Source organism: Tachypleus tridentatus, chromosome 3 (assembly GCF_004210375.1).
Source record: "Tachypleus tridentatus isolate NWPU-2018 chromosome 3, ASM421037v1, whole genome shotgun sequence".
Classification (NCBI taxonomy): Eukaryota; Metazoa; Arthropoda; class Merostomata; order Xiphosura; family Limulidae; genus Tachypleus; species Tachypleus tridentatus.
Genome location: NC_134827.1, coordinates 102,669,881 through 102,693,067, shown reverse-complemented (window position 1 = coordinate 102,693,067; position 23,187 = coordinate 102,669,881). Strand labels below are relative to the sequence as shown.

General features: G+C 37.2%; 1 protein-coding gene across 1 annotated transcript in view; it reads left to right on the top strand.

Moving 5' to 3' along the window:
• LOC143245932 (uncharacterized) overlaps positions 1-23,187 on the top strand; it is an 83,688-nt gene that overhangs the window by 1,229 nt on the left and 59,272 nt on the right. The gene's annotated exons all lie outside the window — the stretch shown is intronic.

Here is a 23,187-nt window from a genome sequence, read left to right as displayed (position 1 = left end):
CAGTGTAAGACTAGAGGGAAGGCAGCTAGTCATCACCACCCACCTCCAACTCTTGGGCTATTCTTTTACCAACGAATAGTGGGATTGACCGTCATATTATTACGCCCCCATGGCTAAAAGGGCAAGCATGTTTAGTGTGAAAGGGATTCGAACCCGCGACCCTCAGATGAGGAGTCGAGTGTCTTAACCACCCAGCCATGCCGGGCCCGAACCTTTGATGATCCTAATGTTTGCTTTGTCAGGAACATATTAAAATGACAGGACTTTACGTCACAGCTAATATCTCTCTACGTACATTTGTATACATGTCTTGTGTAACCGGTATTAGTAAATGAAATTTGTATATTCACAATATTACTGAAACATCATAAAGTGTTTTATTATTATTATTATAATTATTATTATTATTATTATTATAAAGCCCGTTTGCCAATCAAGCCACCTCTATAATGTTAGTACGTATCACATTTATTCAGAGAAAACCAGCATAAAACGTTACGGAACGAACGTGTGACTTTGATAATTATTTGGTTGAACTTGAGCCAACAGCTTCAGTTTGCCCTTGAAAATTCCCGGTAAAAATTGCCGAACAGGTTTATTCGTTTGGTCGACGAATGAACACTAAAATTCTATAGTATTCTTTGTTTCTGTATAACAATGGACTGCTAAACCTTCAACGTTAAACATACAGCTAGTTCATTGTATGATCACTTAATGTAGTCGTCATTTTATATATATATTTTTAAATGTTCTTTTTCCATAAAGACATGAAAAGCCTGTTATATTGATCTACTTTTCTTTAAATCCACCATTGCCTTGTTTACTTGTACAACCCAGTTTTCTTTATCTTGTCTCAAGTAGGGCATACTCTCACACTAGCTCAGTGAACTGGTGTGAGGGTTTGGTTTTCAACTCATCTTCAACGCCACCTATGTTCCAAAGTCATATATCATCTCGCTTCTGTACTCGTGATCGTGAGTCGTTCGAAGAACTCATGACTAAAATTGAACAAGTCGTAATAATACTACATCCGCTACATCCATATCTAGCACTCGGCATGGCCTGGTGGTTAGAGCTCTCGACTCACAATCTGAGGGTCGCGGGTTCGAATCCTCATCTCACCAAGCATACTCGTCCTTTCAGCCGTAGAGGCATTATAATGATACGATCAATCCCGCTATTCGTTGGTATAATAGTAGCCTAAGGGTTGGCGGCGGATGGTGATTAGCTGCTTTTCCTCCAGTCTTACATTGCTAAATTAGGGACGGCTAGCGCAGATAGGCTTGGTGTAGCTTTGCGCAAAATTCAGAACCAACAATCTATATCTAATGATCACAAGGTTTTTTAAAAGAGCTCTTCAGGTCAGCTGAGAAACGGCATGCGTAGTAGTGTTATTATTCTTTTTAATGGTCACTTTATTCCGGCCCGGGAGGGGTGTCTGGCAGACCATAAGAATGTTACACCTTCTCTTCGGCCAAGAGACGAATCAAAATACAAAGCTACAAGTTTACAAACAGTGGTTAAGAGAGTTCACGACAGGGAAACAGTAATGATTGAAAAATTAACAAGATACTCGATAATAACAGTTAAGACACGATTAAACTGAGGAAACCCATATAGGTTACCATGGACGCAGTGCATGCTTGGCACAATTTGATTTTGAGATATATATATGTATATACTGATAATTATATACGTTGTGTGTGTGTGATGCTGCACTCGTGTATGGATGTTATACAAAGTTCAGTTGTGTTTGTTTTTGAATTTCGCGCAAGGCCACACGAGGACTATCTGCGCTAGCCGTCCATAATTTTGCAGTGTAAGACTAGAGGGAAGGTAGCTAGTCATCACCACCCACCGCTAATTCTTGGGCTACTCTCTTACCAATAAATAGTGGTATTGACCGTACCATTACAGCCCCTATGGCTGAAAGGACGAGTATGTTTGATGAGATGAGAATTTGAACCCGCGACCCTCAGATTGTGAGTCGAACGCCTTAACCCACCTGGCCATGCTGAGCCTTTCACTTGTGAGTGCTATATAAAATGAATAAACCAATAACAAGAAGAAAACAACTGTCAAGCATTTTATGAATTACAATGATTTGAGTGTTAAGACTTGGATGTATATGAAGCAGACATTAATGATTAATGATTTGTAGAATGTTATTTCGAGATACAGTACACCTGATATTTTTATTAATGCTGGAAAGAGAATGTTTGAGTTTTAACATTGGTTAACATATTCAGAAGATAGCGGATTTTCATAGAGTTTGTGTGCGTGTTTTCTTATAGCAAAACCACATCGGGCTATCTGCTGAGCCAACCAAGATTTTAATAGAAGGGACAACAATAACGAATGAGCTCACTTATTTGCCTACACAGATAAAAGTGATTTCCTGACAAATATCTAATACGTAAACCCGCGAATAAGAGCAGATTTAGCCAATAAATTAGGAAACGTTCTTCACTTAATGACATGACTGAAGTTGGAGATGGGTTAGAAATAAGTAGTTTGGACATATTTGAAGGACAGTGTAAGCAATCTTTATTTAAACATAAGAACAACAAAAGTGCTTGCACTTACGTGGTCAAGTGTATGGTCACCTCTATATGAGGCCAATGAATAGTTTATCATCTTCATTCCTCAAGACGAATCTAACAAACAAGCCGTGATGAAAACTAAGCTGAATTTAGCAAAGAAAAATATGCTATTATTCAAGGGTAAACTCGCTTTCGTCGCTCAGTCGACAGCGTCACCTTGTATCATTTGTTCGCTCACAGCACTGGTCAGCTGTTACAACTAGTCAAACGTCATACTCGGTCAGCAAATGACATTCCAGTTCTAATACAGAAAAAAATTACCAATGATGACACGCAAACTCGTGAAGTGTTTCACATTTTTAATCCCGTCATGGCCAGGTGGGCTAAGGCGTTCGAGTCGTAATCCGAAGCTCGCGAGTTCGAACCCCAGTCGCACCAAATATGCTCGCCCTTTCAGTCGTAGGGGCGCTATAATGTGACGGTCAATCCCACTATTCGTTGGTAAAGGAGTAGCCCAAGAGTTGGCGGTGGGTGGTGACGACTAGTTGCCTTCCCTCTAGTCTTACACTGCTAAATTAGGGACGGCTAGCGAGATAGTCCTCATGTAGCTTTGCGCGAAATTCAGAAACAAACAAACCAATAAATTATAGTGAGCTGAACGAATAGATCGTCTACAGGCAATATGCACGTGAGTACAAGTAAACCTGTAGAAACATCACTATTTCACTGTAATAATCAGTGTCCACATGTGTATAGGTTGTTCTAAGTTTAAATTTACACTTCCAACTGAATTTCTGAGCAATTAGCTTTCGATTGAACTTACATTTAAGAAGAATTCAATTAGAATTTTAAATCCTCAAGTTATTTCATAAATTTCTGTACTACAAAATGAAAGAAGAATGCGATGAGAGTTTTCTGATTGGTGACGTTGTGGATAGTTCGAAATATCCTGCTGTACTTAAGATACAAGGTTCACCCCCAATTTCACCTCATTAGAACTCAAGAATAATGGTGATGTGTCACTGGCCAACACGTCTGACATGATACACCAAAGACTGTTCCTAAAGTTTCAACAGCCTATATCCAAACTGTCCTCCCAATATTGTTTGACCTTCAGGGTCTGTCTGTTCAGAGCTGAATAAGACAACTGAGAGCTGGTATAGAATTATCAGTTGTCCCATCTAAAGTGTCCAGTGGAAAAATACCATCAACGTCCAATGTGTTCACACCTCTGCTAGAACCACCAAAATACCTTAGCCTAAGAAAACTTATCAGTTTTCCCATCTGAAGTGTCCAGTGAAAAAACACCATCAACGTCCAATGTGTTCACACCTCTGCTAGAACCACCAAAATACTTTAGCCTAAGAAAACCTACCCACAGCTAAAGTCTTCAGGCAAACCTTCCAAGTACCAGGATTGTCGACCCATACACTTTCTTTTACCGTTGAAGGATAAGGCACACCATCCTGATGCTGAACTGAAATCTTATGGTAGATGACTGTGGCCAACAACAAATTTATAACTACATCTGAGGATCTGCTATTGGTTCTCCAATAGCTAAGAGAACATGATTTTACGAAACACCGTACAAATACGTTTTATGTTACTTATTATTCCATATCTTGAATATCTGTATAATCTTTTTTTTTGGCAATATCTGTTATTTAATTTCATATTACACATGTTGTTAAAGTGGCCATTCAACTGTAATAATACTCGATTTTTGTCTGTCTTGATAAATGCGTGTGATGATGTTGTAAATATTCAACTGAATGATACGTAATTGCCATTGAGTTTGAGTGTATATGCTATGGATAAAAAATGATAACACTTGTGTAATTCTGCCAAGAACTGGTGCTACCTTTCTTTTAAAGTAGTTTTTAGGGCTTGTACGAAAACATATTAAAATGTTTGTCGGTAAGCCTAACTGGGCATCATTTGCACTGAATCACTAAAAGCTATCATGCAGAGGAAGAAACATTTAAATGATGTTTAAGTAAAACAGGTAAGACAAGAATCAACATTATCTTGTCAACAGTAACATCATGGATTAGAGTGCTTTGCACGTGCAGAGAGGGCCTTTGAGGTTACCCTTATGGTCACGTGCTCCTGTGGGCGTCACCTGCGCAACTTCTGTTAAATGGTCAAAAATGGAGTCTTACATGTTTGTTCTTTTATGCTAACTGAGGTTTCGAACTGGTAAACTTCACCTAAAACATTTTCGGCTGTATTTTTGTATAACAAATAGAACGAATAATGTCAATCCTGATGCTAAAAGAATACACCCAGTGTCGGTTAGCACTGTGCATATGCAATCACTGAGTTACAATATACTTGTTTTACCACAGCTCTTATAATGTACTGACTTAACGTATTTGTAATTAATACAGTATGCCTATGGACGTCAATTAATACCTATGTTTACAATTTGCGTTATCTACGTTGTAAATTGTTTAAATAAAAAAAAATAGAGTTAAACTTGCAGTTATAAATTTATATCGTAAAGTAATTGAGAGTAGGAAAATCTGACTTGTGACATTTCATCCTATTGAGTATAATTCTTCATTGTTGTTTTCATTTGTAAGTCTCTATCTGGCTTACAATGAACAGGCAGTACAACAAAGTACTGGGCCTAGTCTAAACATCTTGAAAACTAACGTATAAATCGTTTGTATGCCCAGTTCTGGGAAGTGTGTGATTGAGTGTGGTTTCCTTATAGCAAAGCCACATCGGGCTATCTACTGAGTCCATCGAGGGAATCGGACCCCTGATTTTTTAGCGTTGTGAATCCGTAGGCTTACCGCTGTACCAGCGGGAGACTTCTGGATAGCTCTGATGTAATGTTGCGAACGCAAGTAAGCTTCATGAGTTCCTCACATGATTAATATGACATGAATATTAAACCTGTATATCTAGGCCAATAAAAGAGAAAAAAAAAAAAAAAAACTATAAAATAACCCAGCAAGGTTACGGGCATTTAAAATACTAACATGGCGTCCTTATATAGCCAAATAAAGTGGGACTGGCCTTTTATTTCGTTATTATTATTACTATTTTTATTGCTTGTCTATTGGTTCTTGTGTTTATTTTATTCGACGAGAGCAGGTTGGTTTGAATTGTTTTAACCTGTACTTTTCGTATTTCGTTATAGATGCTTTAGGTATTAACGAGACATTAAATTAAAAGAAAACCATGAATAACTGACTAGTCGTTAGGGCTGTGTTATTGACACTGAACCTTACATATATTTCTTTGCTCAGAATCAACGTATACGAAAAAACCATCCTGTTGCCTGCGGCGTGATAAAAGTGTGTTTTATAAAGTTATCTAACGCTTAAATCATGTTGTTACCACAAGGCATGTCGACCGTCGTGTCTTACTGTTTACGATTCCAGACAGAACGTGAGGGGGCTTTTGGGGGAAGAAGTGTACCTAAGCAGACATCCTTGTCTGGATTAGAATCTCCCAACAAACTTAGTACTCATTTACCAACCAAATAAGGATAGATGGATAAGTTGACCAGTGACATCCTTGACTGAAATCGAACCCGCGACTATTCGACTGAGGCTCGAATTCTCACCCTTTGAGCCATGAAGGTCGTTGAAGCTTGAAGGTAGCAGTTTTAAAATACGTACTGCACAAATGAACACTAGATCATACTCTTCGACGCTAAAATTCTGGTTATGATACCCCTAGTGGGCATAGCACAGAAAACCCATTGTGTAGCTTTGTGCTTAAGAACAACCCAACCAATGAGGGTTTATTTATAACAAAATATTTTAATTGATAGACACTTTCAACAACACACATATATATAAATACATTCTCAACTATGGTTATGGCCCCTCGCTAATTTCTGTTTCTTATCAACCAGGATAGGAAAGATGTCATTTTCACTGTCGAGCAGTCTCTTATCATTTAGTTTGCAAACTGGCCCGGCGTGGCCACGTGGGTTAAGGCGATCGACTCGTAATCCGAGGGTCGCGGATTCGCGTCCCCGTCGCACCAAACATGCTCGCTCTTTCAGCCGTGGAGGCGTTATAATGTGACGGTAAATCCCACTATTCGTTGGTAAAAGAGTAGCCCAAGGGTTGGCGGTGGGTGGTGATGATTAGTTGCCTTCCCTCTAGTCTTACACTGCTAAATTAGGGACGGCTAGCGCAGATAGCCCTCGTGTAACTTTGCGCGAAATTCAAACACAAACAAACAGTTTGCAAAACTGTTGTTGATGGGTTTAGACTAATATTAAATACATTACATCACAGTAAATACATTATATTACGAAATAATCTATGTGTTCTTCTTTTCAGATGAGGCTGCCTTTTTTGGAAGTCCCCACAAACCTGGCCATTACGTGGGGTCACTAACTATTGTTCTAAGTTATTAAAGAACACTGAATACACTTTTTTGTTTAATATTTATTTTGTAGCTGTGCGCTGTCATAAAAACATTTGTTTAACCACAGAGCTATTGTTTCCATTAAACAGTTTCTAAAGTTTTCGTTAAGCCTGAACTAAAACTGTTGGGTCACTACTGTTATTTCTTACTGTAATAATTCTACAATCCTTATTCAAGGATATCTTTTGAGTTAGAAGGTTGTTTGATTTATGTTAAGCACAAAGCTAAACAATGGGCTATCTATGCTCTGCCCATCAAGGGTATAAGTATCACGTGTTTTGAGCCTTAAGTCTGAACACGCTGAGCCAGTGTGTGTGTGTGTGTGGGAGAAGGGAGGGTTAATCACAAAGATACACAATGGATTATCTCTGCTTTACTCACCAAGGGTATCGAAACCCGATTTCTAGCGTCTTACGTCTGCAGACATGTCATTGATGAGTTGTATTGCTTGACGTAAAATATTTTCTCAACCCAAAGAGTCGTTTTTGCATGTATAGAGGTTGGTAAACCTCATACTCCGCGTATCTATACATACATTATTTAAATACATATGGAGCAAAGGTATTTGGGGAAATTAGAAACAGGTCTGAGATATTTATATACATTTATATGTGTATATATACACACAAAATATCGTCTAGAAAACTATAACTTTAAAAGGAATAGGTAAGTGATAATAGTTTCCCAAAGCATCAAATACGTCACATCTATCAAAAGTAGCTCAAATTACTAGATAAATCAACATTCAATGAATATAAAACCCGGGAAATTATCAGTCTTTGACTTTTTTAATGATAAATAAAATATGCTATTTTTTAGAGGGCGCTAGTGTTATCTTCAAATATTAATTTTTGTGGCCTACGAATTTAGCAAAAAAAAAAAGAGTCATAGTTAAAAAAATGTCGTTTATAATGTTCATAGAAGCTAAGTATGCAATTTTTGAGAGGGCGCTAGTGTTATCTTCAAATATTAATTTTTGTGGCCTACGAATTTAGCAAAAAAAAAAGAAAGAAAAAAAGAGTCATAGTTAAAAAAAAATGTCGTTTATAATTTTCATAGAAGCTAAATTATTACGCTAATTCATGTGATGACCGACCTCGTATATGTCTGAAAAATACAACTGATTGTGCATTATGTATAAGTACACTTGTCAAGTTAATGGACCGTTTAATAAAAAAACATGACACTATGATTTTATTGAAGAAATGCTTAGATTAAGTGATGTGTTAGTGAACTCAGTATATAATGCAAGAGGAACCACTGAGGACTGTAATCTGGACAGATCTTGTGAAGTCAGTTCAGGTTAGGCACCACATTCCTGAGATCAGATATAAGCCTTGTTCTTCAAGTAACAGTAAGCCATGCGAGTAGCCACGTTTTTTATTTACTTATATCCTTGTATAACAATTACGTAAATTGTGTTACTAATGTACGTCATGTTCTTTTTATATAATGTTACGTATCACGCATCATCCTATTGTTACAATAACTAACTTAAAATTTGAATTATATTACATTGTATTTGGATGTTAATTTGGATGGGACAAAGAACGTTACAAACGTAAGTGTATTTCTTATTGTTGTGTGGTTTCTAACTGAGCTGAAGCATCCCTCACCAGGAGAGACTTTACCATTTCCTCTTTCTGGCTTTTATTCCGATTCTGTTGATTCTATCTGCTTGTTTGTTTATATATATATATTTATGTATTTTGACTCGAATTCATTCTGTTTCCATCAATACACTTTAGGGTTCCGTGGAAATAATATAGCAACAGTTTCTTTGTCTCAAAACACACATAAACAATAACACTGCACAACAAAGTTTTTGCTTCTTGAACACTGTTGGGTGTTTCTTATAAATTTTTGGCTGCTGATCATGAAAATCACATTCAAATTTGCCCATCACGTACCGTTTCATCGAAATCTTCAGTTTTGCTACAATGAAAAAACGATATCAGGGCAACTGGAATCCGTCAATGCTTGCTGACATAAATACGTTATTGCCGGTAAACAGTTAACTGCCTGTTTCTCAGAATTCCTACGTGATGAAGCAAAACCAAAACTATATTTGTGCATACCCACCAGGTACCTGTCACAATCAGTAAAAACTTTTCAAAAAAAAATTGTTGTGCAATGTTATTAATCATATTTTTGCAATGTTTTCAATGTAAAATTTCACACGTGTGAAATTTGATGAAGGTCATGGGTAGTAACTAAAACAAACAAGAAAAGGATATTTCACTTGTTCTTTAGTTACTTATGGTAACCTTCAACTTTGGAACACTGCAAATATTGGTCAGTGTAATCATGCCTAGGGTCCAATGTTCACAGAACGTTGCTGTAAAAAAAATAAAAAAACGCATTCTGCACTTATGGGCAGCTGACTTCTGTCCCCTGTTCTACCACTCTAAAATTAAAGAGAACTACATGCAGCAACTAACTCTGTGTGTGGCCCTACAGGTAGCTCGTTAGTGGAGTGGCACAGAGTAATGTCTACTGATTTACAAAGCTAAAATCCGGGCTTCGATACTCATTGTGAACAGAGCACAGATAACTCATTGTGTTGGTTAGTGCTTGAGTTCACAATAAACATTACAAAAAACGCTGATACCCAAAAACAAACAGACAAACAACAGAAAATAACTTACTCATCTTCCAAGAACTGATACATATTAGCTTTTGCGGTTTCAACGGCTATTTTAACCTTTTTACGATTTGACTGCTTTCTGTCTAATAGTTTCATTCTTTATGTCTTTTCACTTCAGAACAGCGGCTATTTTTTAAAGAAAAAAAATATTTATTTAGTTAATAATTTGTATTTATTTGTTTGTTTCTTAAAGTTAGGGGCAAAACTACACAACGAGCTAACTGTTCCTGTCCTACACGGGTATCGAAATCTGAATCTTAGTGTTAGTTCTCAGCCTTTTTGTCGGATCTCGTGATATTAGTTTGTTCTTTTTCGTCAGGTCTTGAGAGTTAAAGGTTGGATTTTCTTTTTTTTGTCAGATTTTTAGACTTTTTTTACTCATCGGTTTTGTGAGATTTTTCTGTTCTAGTCTTTTTTTTTATCAAATCTTGAGATTTTTTAAGACTTATTTCCTGTAAATTCAGCCATTTTTAATCTTCTGTTATAAAATATTTCCCCAAACGCAGCCATTTTTTTTAGACTTAAACGAAGCATAACATGTTGCAATTCGCCAAGCTACGGCAAATTTCAGATAATAACAGTTATTCTCTTGGGATGTAGGGTTATATGACTGAGGTAGTTCTACTTGTTACAACAGGGAAACCAATTTTACTCTCGAAATGGTTGGCCTACTTGTAATACATTGTTTTTCACTTTTACTCTCAGCTTTTGAGAAATACAAAGCGCGGGTTCGAATCCCCGGCGCACCAAACAGGCGCATCACCCCTCTCAGCCGTGGGGGCGTTATTATGTGACGATCAATCCCACTATTCGTTGGTAAAGAATAGCCCAAGAGTTGGCGGTGGGTGGTGATGACTAGCTGCCTTCCCTCTAGTCTTACACTGCTAAATTCGGGACGGCTAGCGCAGATAGCCCTCACATAGCTTTGCGCGAAATTAAAAAAAACAAAACAAAAAAAATTACAAAGTTTTACTATTATAATTAAGAAACGCAATATTCAAAAGAAAAGCGATTGGTTACAAATATTAGAAATTCGAAAGGCCAATGTTTTATCTTTATCTCCAGCATCATGTGTCGTAGTTTTTGTTGGTGAAAACACACATAATATTGCAACTATCTTTTACGTTGTACTTAGAGGGAAAAAAAATCCTCGCTATTCTCTGTAAGTATGCACTTCTGAAATAATAACATTATTTAATATAGCCTAGCGGGAAAAAGTGTAATATTTTAAATTATTCTTTTTTGTATTTTCATAATTGGTTCACCACGAAAACCACGCATAAAAGCATTGTACCATCCTTAAACGTGACCTTATTTAACTTTTCTCACTCAAAAGACCATAGGGGGCGGTAAAGTACCTGCTGTGCGCTTCGTTGGAAGAACCACAGGGAGCGGTAGAGTATTTATTGCCTGAGTGCAAACGAAATAGAAAACGTAAATACTAAACACTTCATGAAGCCACTTCAAGCCTAACACATAAGTGTAATTAACAGGAAGTACGTCCTGGTAACTCATGCTTCGATATATCCAGAGTACATTCTGAGAGAAAGATGTATTTTTTTTTTCTGACTGAAAAAAAAAAAGCCAGGTGGGTTAAGGCGTTCGACTCGTAATCCGAGGGTTTGAATCCCTGTAGCATGAAACATTCTGGCCCTTTCAGCCGTGGGTGCGTTATAATGTGACGGTCAATCCCACTATTCGTTGGTAAAAGAGTAGCCCAAGAGTTGGCGGTGGGTGATGATGACTAGCTGCCTTTTCTCTAGTCTTACACTGCTAAATTAGGGACGGCTAGCGCAGACTGGCATAAATTTTTCTTTCAGTCGACAGCGTAAGACGTTGGGCAGACAACAAAATTTGAAGAGACCAATTGAATAATTTGTGTTTCCAAAACATTTTTATTAACTTTTTTTATATATGCAACTGCAAGAGCGTCTACTGTTTTAATTACAGGGTCTCTCTAAACATAAGAAAACAAATCCATTAAATATTCCAATTACCCCTTCTAATTGCTGTTGTATGCTCTCTATACCTTTTATATTGAAAGCAATAGATTCCACCCAAAATACCACCAGCTCTGTAGTCAATTACCCACACATATTGCTGCTGATATTACAAAGAAAATGAGCGATTTTGCTTTTTTTTCTCCCTAATTCTTTTCCCTGAGTATCGTAACAGACAAACATACGAAATGACTCAGCACGATGGACCCAGTCGATAATGAACGGTTTAGTAATTTGAGCGTCAAAGCACCTACTTGATAAAGAAATTGTGTTAATAAAACCTTCTCTGGTTCGGGAATATGTGTTTTCTCAGACGAGGTATTTATATATATATATATATACTTATGTGAGCACCTGGTATCGTACATCTATATTTAAACTAACAGGAATTTTATCGAATCATTTGAAAGAATTCACTCACAATCCTGTTTCCTCTAAAACATGAAGACAACAAATATTGAAGTTATTAAAAGAAAACTAAAGTCAAAACTTACAAATTTTTTTAAAAGAAATCCTACAAAAATCTCACCCATGAATTCATCGGGATTTTTAAAAAATGTAACATTATTAATTTATCAACTATACAAATGGTATTTTTTCCTGTTAAGGTAAACGTTCTAACGACAACAGACACCATATCAGTACAATAAATAATTAGTTTTTAGTGCTGTGGACAACCATGTGCAATCATGGTTGTTGGCTATTTTAAAGCGATTAATCTTCAAAGTTATGGGGCTCAAAGAAACGAAGACATGGCTGCCAACACCTGGAAAGTTCATGGCAACAGCTTTCAGGTGTCTTAAATATGGGTGGGTCAGTAGCCAGTCTACTGTCCTTAGAGATCTGTCAAGCCTGTCATTCCTTGTTTAGATTAATCAATCAGTATATAAAACAAGAAATATGAGAATAACCTGGAGAAAGTACGCGTTGTCGGTCTATAAAAAAAAAAGTATTATGAAATCCACTTCATCACCCGAGCGTAACAACGAGCTGTCGGTTTTAGCTTTATTGTTCAAATTAAAGGAGGGCGTTGCTTTTTTGTTTCGTATATAAGATAGTCTCTCTGACAACTTTTGCGATAAGGTCATTTATTTATTTGTTTTTTACATTTCATAGAGGTCGCTAAAGTACTCGCTGATTACTTCAACTTATTTCAACTGCAGTTTGAATAAAGTTTGATTTGCTCTCAGTAGAACTCTTCAAGTATTGTATAGAAGTATTATTCGATTATTTTACTTCTGGGTTATTTTAGCATGTTCTGCCATCCCATTTTTTAAAAAAAAAACAAAGATAGTCATTGAAATTCTTAATAATTCTGCAATGGAAAACGACACAGATGGTCGTTTAAAGAATCGGCTACTAAAAATAAGTTCGGTAAAAAGAATGACACAAGATTTTGTTTGGCCCAAAGCTACTCCAGGACTATCCACAAAGCTGCTCCAGGACTATCCACAAAACTGCTCCAGGACTATCTGCAAAACTGCTCCAGAACTATCTGCAAAGCTGCTTCAGGACAATCCACAAAGCTACTCCAGGACTATCTGCGAAGCTGCTCCAGGACTATCTGTAAAGCTGCTTCAGGACAATCCACAAAGCTGCTCCAGGACTATCTGCAAAGCTGGTCCAGGACTATCTACAAAGCTGCTCCAGGACTATCTGCAAAGCTGCTTCAGGACAATCCACAAAGCTGCTCCAGGACTATCTGCAAAGCTGCTCCAAGACTATCCACAAAGCTACTCCAGGACTATTTAAGCTAGGAATCCATGCTTTGTAAGTGGCCAACAAGATGGAAGACAAAATGTGTTTAATGGTTTTAATTTTATACGTTTCTGTACATAACATTCCAAATGTATTCTATTATCCATTATATAAGTATTAAAGAACACTTTAATTGCAAGTTCAGCTGCAACAGGGGCTTGTTGAGACTAAAGCTGCCCCTAAATATGCCTTTGCCTCAACACCCAACAGAAAGCTCAGGATGTTTAATATTATTTCACATCACAGTTTGTGTGCTCACAAGATTAGCACGCTTCTCATTTCCTCGTCTAGCCTACCTACCTAACTTCCCGTCACCGGAAAGAAGACGGCGCAGGACTTGTTATTTGTTTGTCTGTTCTTGCATTTCGCGCAAAGCTACACGAGGGCTATCTGCGCTAGCTGTCCCTAATTTAGCAGTGTAAGGCTAGTGGAAAGGCAGCTAGTCATCACTACACACCGCCAACTTTTGAGCTACTCTTTTTACCAACAAATAGTGGGATTAACCGTCACAGTATTACGACCCCATGGCTGAAAGGGCGAGCATGTTTGGTGCGACGGGGATTCGAACCCACGACCCTCAGCATTAGGAGTCAAGCACCTTAACCACCTGACCATGAGTCGGTTGATCACTGTGAAATATTTTGTTGAATAAATACAACGGTTCTTATTCACTGTTAAAGCTAGAATTTGAAGAAGAAGTGAATGACGTCAATGTTTCTCTTTCTCTATTTTAGAAGTTTCGCGACAAATCTACTAAAAAGACTATTTGCGCATAGCCATACCTGACACTGAAGTGACTAAAAGAAAAGGCAGCTAACAGCACCAACAGCAAATTCTTGGGATACTATTGTCCAAGCAAATAGTGAAATTTAACTGTCACTCTTATAACGTATAAACGTTCCCAAACTCTGAAGCACGTTTTTCGCGGCAACTAATCACGAACGTGGGACTCATCGATTCATAGTCAGAGAACGTTGACGATTGGTCTACCAGTGTTTCTGTTACGAAGTTGTTATTAGGCCACGACTGGTTTCCCAATGTTTCAGTTTCGAAGTTACTACTAGCCACGACTGGTCTCTTAGTATTTCTGTCATCAAGTTACTCAGCAGTGAGTCTGAAGGCTTATAACTCTAAAAACTGGATTTCGATACCCGAAGTGTTCCTTGGGGTTTTACTCCAAATGTCTCTAATACGCTCCCTAAACTTTATTTGGAAGTGAATTTTAATTTGTTAAGTTTTTGATCTATTAAATGCCACATGTGCTCAATTGGGTTGAGATCAGGAGTCTTTGGGGGTCATTATATCATCTGAACAACTCCAGCACATATGTAATTTCTACATAGGTTGGATGAGTGTTTGGGGTCATTATCTTCTTGGTGGTAGAATCCTTTACCAATAATAATCACGGGCTGGTATTTAATGTGTTCTTGGACTGCGAATGTGAAAATTCATGCTTTGTGGCACATTGCTATGAAAACGAGCTAAACTCTTTGGGGTCATGAATGCATTATAAGAGCGTCGGAGAAATCCTACTATTTGATCAGATAAGAGTTGCCCAAACACTGGCGGCGATACTGGTAACTAGCTGCCTTTTCCTTAGTGTTTGAATTGAAAATTAGGAACAGCTCTACACAGATAAACTAAACCAAACTAAACTAACGTGGCAGGGGTTCAGTTTAGAGAGAGAAATCGAAGAGTTCTCTCTCCAACTGGGGTGTTCAGGAACTTTGTAGTTCCTCTTCGTCCCCTTTCGTGGATTGTTATTAGGATTAAGTGGTGGGTTTGTTTTTTTATTATTATTTTAATAAATTAATTATCGTTATTATTCTTGACTTTTGGGTGGGAATGTCTCACTAAATGGTCTTTTGGGTGGAGGCAAAGGTAGCAGTGTAGATTATACTCTGTGTAGCTTTAAGCCTCAGTTTCTAAAACAAAGAAATATAACCTTATCATATATAATAATTAATAATTTACAAGTAATGTGACCTTCGGGCCTAAGGTACGATAGAAAGTTACTACAAAATAACATATATATCGCTCAGTAAGGTGGCTATTTTATTATTTGATGACCTTAATAAAAAAAAAACATTGTGGTAGCGTTAAGACCAAGGAAGTTAGTTCACTTTATAATCTCTTGATAAAGAATGGAGAAGACGGTTTGGAAGTTATATAAAAAAAAGAAAGGAATATCCTAACGTTAGTTTTGTGTTTAACGAGTGATAAAATAATACATTGTAATACCTGTTGGTACGAGTGATAAAATAATACATTGTGATACCTGTTGGTACGTGTGATAAAATAATACATTGTGATACCTGTTGGTACGAGTGATAAAATAATACATTGTGATACCTGTTGGTACGAATGATAAAATAATACATTGTGATACCTGTTGGTACGAGTGATAAAATAATACATTGTGATACCTGTTGGTACGAGTGATAAAATAATACATTGTGATACCTGTTGGTACGAGTGATAAAATAATACATTGTGATACCTGTTGGTAGTTCAAGAGATGTTAACCATTTTAAGTACTTCATCAAAGAAAAGAACAGAAAAAACTGTGAATTAAGGTTAAGGCACCGACTAGTAATCAGAGGATCACGGGTTCGAATCCTCGTCGCACCAAACATGCCCGCTCTTTTATCCGTGGGGACGTTATAATGTAACGGTCACTCCCACTATTGGTTGGTAAAAAAAGCCCAAGAGTAGGCGGTAGGTGGTGATGACTAGTTGCATTCCCTCTAGTCGTACACTGATATATTAGCGAGGGCTAACACAGACAGCCGTCGTGTAGCTTTGCGCGAAATACAAGACAAAGAAACACACGAAACGTGCGTATGACACATGGTTTACCCTATATTTACTGTCTAACACGAGTTATGTTTTTTATTTATTCTTTTTGTTGAAAAAGGTTATATATGTATACACGCACACACATAAGCATACCTATAACGAAAGCTTTGCTAATTAGTTTCCTAAATATGATGTTTTACTTTTTACGTTCTGTAACTCTTTCTAGGCGTCAGTAGGATCAGAGACCAGTCATTTAGTGACCTCTAGTTTCCGATCTGTTTGTTCTCATTTTTACCAGTTCTTGTATTTTAAAGTAGACAAGAACCATCTTGATGACGTTGTGATAGTCTAGCAATTGGTCAGCATCATGTTTACTGCCTTACTGACTTAGAAACGACGCTAGAATGCAAGGTTCGATTCCCTATTATATACAGAGCGGAAATAACGTATTTACTAGATTTGTGCTAAAATGCGCTAAACATGTTCGCCCCTTTCAGCCGTGGGGGCGTCATAATGTGACGGTCAATCCCACTATTCGTTGGTAAGTGTAGCCCAAGAGTTGGCGGTGGGCGGTGATGACTAGCTGCCTTCCCTTTAGTCTTACAGTGCTAAATTAGGGACGGCTAGCACAGATAGCCCTCCAGTAGCTTTGTGCGAAATTAAAAAAAAAAAAAACTTGTGCTAAAATAAACAAATAGACGTATGGACACACAAGACATTTAAAGTTACTAAACAAGTAGCTTTTCGTGGTAAGAACTTGTAGTTTTTAATCACTGTAGCCATTTTTCCCCCGTTATTTATGATGAGTAAAATGGGTAATAAACTGCATATATTAAATCAGTTTCGAATCTTTGTTCGAACTAGAAGTTTGTGTGAACGAACATTGTAAAGACCAGAATATGTAATAAACTTTTTATCATCGACTTTATTTGGATAAAGAGAATAATACAATTGTTTTTGGTGAAGGTTTGTTGGTATCGAATTTATATAGTTTGGAATGTTAGAGCTGATATTCTGTTTGAGAAAACTCTTCTGTTCTCTGTGTGAAATTTTATGAATAGGTAATCTAAATAAGGGCATCCAATTATTTAATTACCTAACAGTCTGCATACATGTTCCGTCGGTGAATAGTTACTGAAAGGTTTACTGGAGTGTGGTTTGTTAACTTTTTAAGTGATACTTCTAGTAGGTTGCATCATGACAATGAATACCAACACAAGACTGACACTTTCAATGGATTGCAGCACAACCATTAATATTTACTGAAAAGTTTACTGGAGTATGGTTTGTCAGTTTTCACATTGTCACTTCCAATGGATTGCAGCACAACCGTTAATATTTACTGAAAAGTTTACTGGAGTATGGTTTGTCAGTTTTCACATTGTCACTTCCAATGGATTGCAGCACAACCATTAATATTTACTGAAAAGTTTACTGGAGTATGGTTTGTCAGTTTTCACATTGTCACTTTCAATGGATTGCAGCACAACCATTAATATTTACTGAAAAGTTTACTGGAGTATGGTTTGTCAGTTTGCACATTGTCACTTCCAATGGGTTGCGTCACAACCATTAAAATTAACTAAAAGGTTTTCTAAGAGTGTGGTTTGTCAGTTTTCACACTGACACTTCCAAAGGGTTGTATTACGATTATATTTATATTTAACAGAATATAAACTTTACAATTTTCGGGTGTATATTTCGGGACTGGATACAGTACAACGTTCCTTGTAATGTAACACTAAATATCGAGTTTCAGTATCAGCGATGAACAGTGCACAGATAGCCTCTTGTATAACTTTGCGGTTAACCCTAAACAAATCCTTATAATATTTCTTCCTTATAAACTGTCAGTACTTTATTCATTGCTGTTCGGTTTCTTGAATGTTTGTTTTTACTCTTTTCTTTTCAGCTCTGCAGTCTCAGCTTTCCGATGTATTATCTATTTGCTTATCTATTCGTTATGTTTCTTATTATATGATATTTTTATTTTCATATAACTATATGGTATTGCTGTAATTTCGAATTTTCGTTTTTGTTAGAGATCGTTTGTGATTTGATTCGAAATCTCTTATCAGCTGCCAAGTACTCTGCCATTAATAAATATGCTCACACTCGTGTTTTACTGGTATTTGTGAGTCTAGAGTTAGCTTTGCAACGCAATCTACTCTAAAGTCCACAGCAAAAATAACGTATTCTGAGTTTAATCTTGACTGGACAGTTTCCGGTGGTGATGGCGCCAGGGTCATTCTTCAATAACTTATCAAATGCATTGGCTTTTATTATCGACTTTCTTGAGTAGAGGCACTAGAACAAAACGTCGTATACAAAACACAATCACTGTTCTGTTCTGTTATCTTCAGAGATAGGGCAGTCTCCTCGATGGCCTAATAATAGCTTACGTGAGATGAACTAACACGAGACCTCCCCAACTTCAACAGAGACACAAAACCTCTCCAACAATAAGAACTTTCTACCTTGATTATGAACTCTTGACCGAGAAGAATTTTTTGGTTTAGGGTGAAAAAACCACCCCATGTATAAAGGAAAGTCTCCCCTGCATGTGTATATTAACACAGTGTTTGAAACAATCCTAAAAAAGCAAAGTTTTTCCCAAATGGATATATTAAGGCAATATTCTCGCATTCATTTTAAACATCTTCGTATATAATTGTGTTTCGCCTGAAGGGGTTCAGTTGCCCCACATAATTGGAGCACTCCCGTGTGTATCTTCAAGTGGCGGTCCGCGAGAACACAGCCGGCCCCCAAGGAAGAACCAAAAGGGACGCCGAGAGTCAGTAAAAAAAATAATAAAAAATAACAAGAATAACTACGAAAAAAATCGATAGCATTGTAAATCACTTACGATTAAGACGTGTGTCTTAATTATCTATTTTGTAAAACAACACGTGCGTGTCGCCGTTCCTTTCCTTTCAATACATCGTGCGTTTATAATATTTATTACATTACTTAAAAATGTGCATAGTAAACTACACGTGGTTAGCCTTCTACCAGTTTTTATTTATTCATAAAGAACAGTCGAAGAGCCCTGCCTTAGTGAACAAACGAGATTTAGAATAGGAAATTTAGGACTCGTTAAACGCCAAATACACCAGATCCACCTTGTACAATCATGGTACAATACGAGGCCTAGAATTAGAATTTTGAGCTTGTTAAACGCCAAATACACCAGACCCATCTTGTACAACCATGATACAATACAAGGCCTAGAATTAGAATTTTGAACTTGTTAAACGCCAAATACACCAGACCCACCTTGTACAACCATGGTGCAATACGAGGCCTAGAATTAGAATTTTGAGCTTGTTAAACGCCAAATACACCAGATCCACCTTGTAAGTAGAGCTTGTTTGTTTTTAAGCGCAAAGCTGCACAATGGTCTATCTTTGCTGTACTCATCGCGGAAATCGAATCACGAATTCTAGAGTTATGAATTCTTAAGTAACGTTAGACCACAGAAGACTAAAAGTTTGTTTTAAATTAACGAAGTAGATTCACATTATCCATCACTGTATCTTACTAAAACTATGGGATTGAGATTACACACATTACGAGAAATCGACTAAATTATTTCTTACAGGTTTTATACGAGACTTTAGCAAGTGGTCGAAACTGCTTTCTCCAAGTCAAGTAGTAAGATGGCTTAAGGTTTTGCAATCTGCTAGAAATACACGTATCTTAGATGATGCAGTGAGTAGAATAAATGTAGGCTCAAATAATATATCGCTGCATTTACTTTAAAAAACTTTGTTAATTTGTTTTTGAATTTCGCGCAAAGCTACTCGAGGGCTATCTGCGCTATCCGTCCCTAATTTAACAGTGTAAGACTAGAGAAATGGCAGCTAGTCATCATCACCCGCCGCCAACTCTTGGGCTACTCTTTTACCAACGAATAGTGGGATTGAATGTCACATTATAACGTCTCCACGGCTGGAAGAGCGAACATGTTTGGTGTGACTGGGATTCGAACCAGCGACTCTCAGAGTACGAGGTCGAGTGCCTTAACCGCCTGGCTATGTTAGGCATAAAAAAATCTTACTAGTTTATACTTTGATACATATAATTCTGTTGAATCTGTATTCTGTCTTTTGGGTTTGAGAACAGAGGTTCTGCTCTTCAGAATTACTTGTTTATTGACAACGCTACACTTCCACGTGTTCTGAAATAAATCATTTTATAACTCCGTAACATTGTAAAGCATTTGGAGTTTAAATATGGCGTCTTGGACTTTAAATATAATGCGATGAGATACAAGACATAGTTTGTTTACTTTCTTACTTGTAAAGTTGAAGGGTGCATTTAATTTCAAGGTGAATTTATTTTGTCGTGTGTGTGTTTATTTTAAATACAAAGCTATGCAATGGGCCATCTCTGTTCTGCTCACCGTGGATATTATGAAATTCGAATTTTAGCATTATAAGCTTCAGTCTTATCACTGAGCACGAGATGATGAATGGATTGAAGCTGGAATCAAGGATGAATGGACTTAAACTGGTATTAATAATGAATGAACTCAAGCTGGGATTAATGCTTCCATTAAAAGAGTTACTTCAGACAACTGAACTGCTGTTAATAGCTGACTTCAAACAGCACACAAATACAAAACTTTCCATCACAATCTATTCTCAACCAACCGTAGGGAGCATGGTCACGTGGTTAGGTGGCGCTCGTTTTGCAATCAGAGGGTCGCGAATTCGAATTTCCGTTCGACCAAACATGCTCATCCTTTCTGCCATGGCAGCGTTATAATTTACGGTCAATCCCACTATTCCTTAGTAAAACATAACCCAAGAGTTGGTGGTGGGTAATGAAAACAGTCTTTTTGTGCTAAATTCGGGACGGTTAACGCATATAACCCTTGTGTAGCTTTGCGCGAAATTCAAAACAAACAAAATATTATATTATATTATATTAATACATTATATTTAATATTATATTAGTATAACACGTTATATTATATTTGTAACTCATCGTGATATACCGGCTAAAATAGCATATTACTGTCCCCCTCCAATACAGCGATAAGTCTACGGGTTTACAACGCTAAATTCAGGGGTTCTGCTCAGCAGATAGCTCAATGTGGCTTTGCTATAATACACACACACGGATATTACTAATATTATTCGTGATAAAACTTATGACACAAATGTAACTGTGTCCGCTACTCGGATAATTTTGTGTCAAAGTCAGTTTTCTTTGTATATGATTCTAAATACCTAAATTTGGTCTAACTACGTTTCACAAAAATATTATAACTCACCTAATGCTTATTTAATGTGCATTACCCTATTCTTCGACTCTCCAGTTCCACAAATAAGGCTGACGTTCCTGTCACAGTTTAATGTGCTATTAAAAATGAACTTAATGTTTGTAAAAATGGCGGATAGTCGTATACAAGTCGACATCTACCATTAAGCCTAGTCGGCAGTTATTATACGATTAACTCCAGTGATTTTCTTAATTTTACAATATAGAGGGAGTAAGAGTGATAAACTTCTATTTTAAGATTATTTCATGGACAGGAAGCCAACATCTTCTCAGTGAACAGCACTTCCACTTGAAACTACCGCCATTTTTAGGACTATGTAGATATCTTCTCAGTGAACAGCACTTCCACTTGAAACTACCACCATTTTTAGGACTATGTAGATACGTAGAGCTGTGCATGAGTTTAGATATATTCTGCTAAACAAAAAGGTGCAGAGAGGTCAAGCTATAGCCTCCTTTTGTTATTCTGCTAAACAAAAAGGTGCAGAGAGGTCAAGCTATAGCCTCCTTTTGTTATTCTGCTAAACAAAAAGGTGCAGAGAGGTCAAGCTATAGCCTCCTTTTGTTATTCTGCTAAACAAAAAGGTGCAGAGAGGTCAAGCTATAGCCTCCTTTTGTTATTCTGCTAAACAAAAAGGTGCAGAGAGGTCAAGCTATAGCCTCCTTTTGTTATTCTGCTAAACAAAAAAGTACAGAGAGGTCAAGCTATAGCCTCCTTTTGTTATTCTGCTAAACAAAAAGGTGCAGAAAGGTCAAGCTATAGCCTCCTTTTGTTATTCTGCCAAACAAAAAGGTACAGAGAGGTCAAGCTATAGCCTCCTTTTGTTATTCTGCTAAACAAAAAGGTGCAGAGAGGTCAAGCTATAGCCTCCTTTTGTTATTCTGCTAAACAAAAGGTGCAGAGAGGTCAAGCTATAGCCTCCTTTTGTTATTCTGCTAAACAAAAGGTGCAGAGAGGTCAAGCTATAGCCTCCTTTTGTTATTCTGCTAAACAAAAAGGTGCAGAGAGGTCAAGCTATAGCCTCCTTTTGTTATTCTGCTAAACAAAAAGGTGCAGAGAGGTCAAGCTATAGCCTCCTTTTGTTATTCTGCTAAACAAAAAGGTGCAGAGAGGTCAAGCTATAGCCTCCTTTTGTTATTCTGCTAAACAAAAAGGTGCAGAGAGGTCAAGCTATAGCCTCCTTTTGTTATTCTGCTAAACAAAAAAGTACAGAGAGGTCAAGCTATAGCCTCCTTTTGTTATTCTGCTAAACAAAAAGGTGCAGAGAGGTCAAGCTATAGCCTCCTTTTGTTATTCTGCCAAACAAAAGGTACAGAGAGGTCAAGCTATAGCCTCCTTTTGTTATTCTGCTAAACAAAAGGTGCAGAGAGGTCAAGCTATAGCCTCCTTTGTTATTCTGCTAAACAAAAGGTGCAGAGAGGTCAAGCTATAGCCTCCTTTTGTTATTCTGCTAAACAAAAAGGTGCAGAGAGGTCAAGCTATAGCCTCCTTTTGTTATTCATCTGAACAAAAAGATGCAGAGAGGTCAAGCTATAGCCTCCTTTTGTTATTCTGCTAAACAAAAAGGTGCAGAGAGGTCAAGCTATAGCCTCCTTTTGTTATTCTGCTAAACAAAAAAGGTGCAGAGAGGTCAAGCTATAGCCTCCTTTTGTTATTCTGCTAAACAAAAGGTGCAGAGAGGTCAAGCTATAGCCTCCTTTTGTTATTCTGCTAAACAAAAAGGTGCAGAGAGGTCAAGCTATAGCCTCCTTT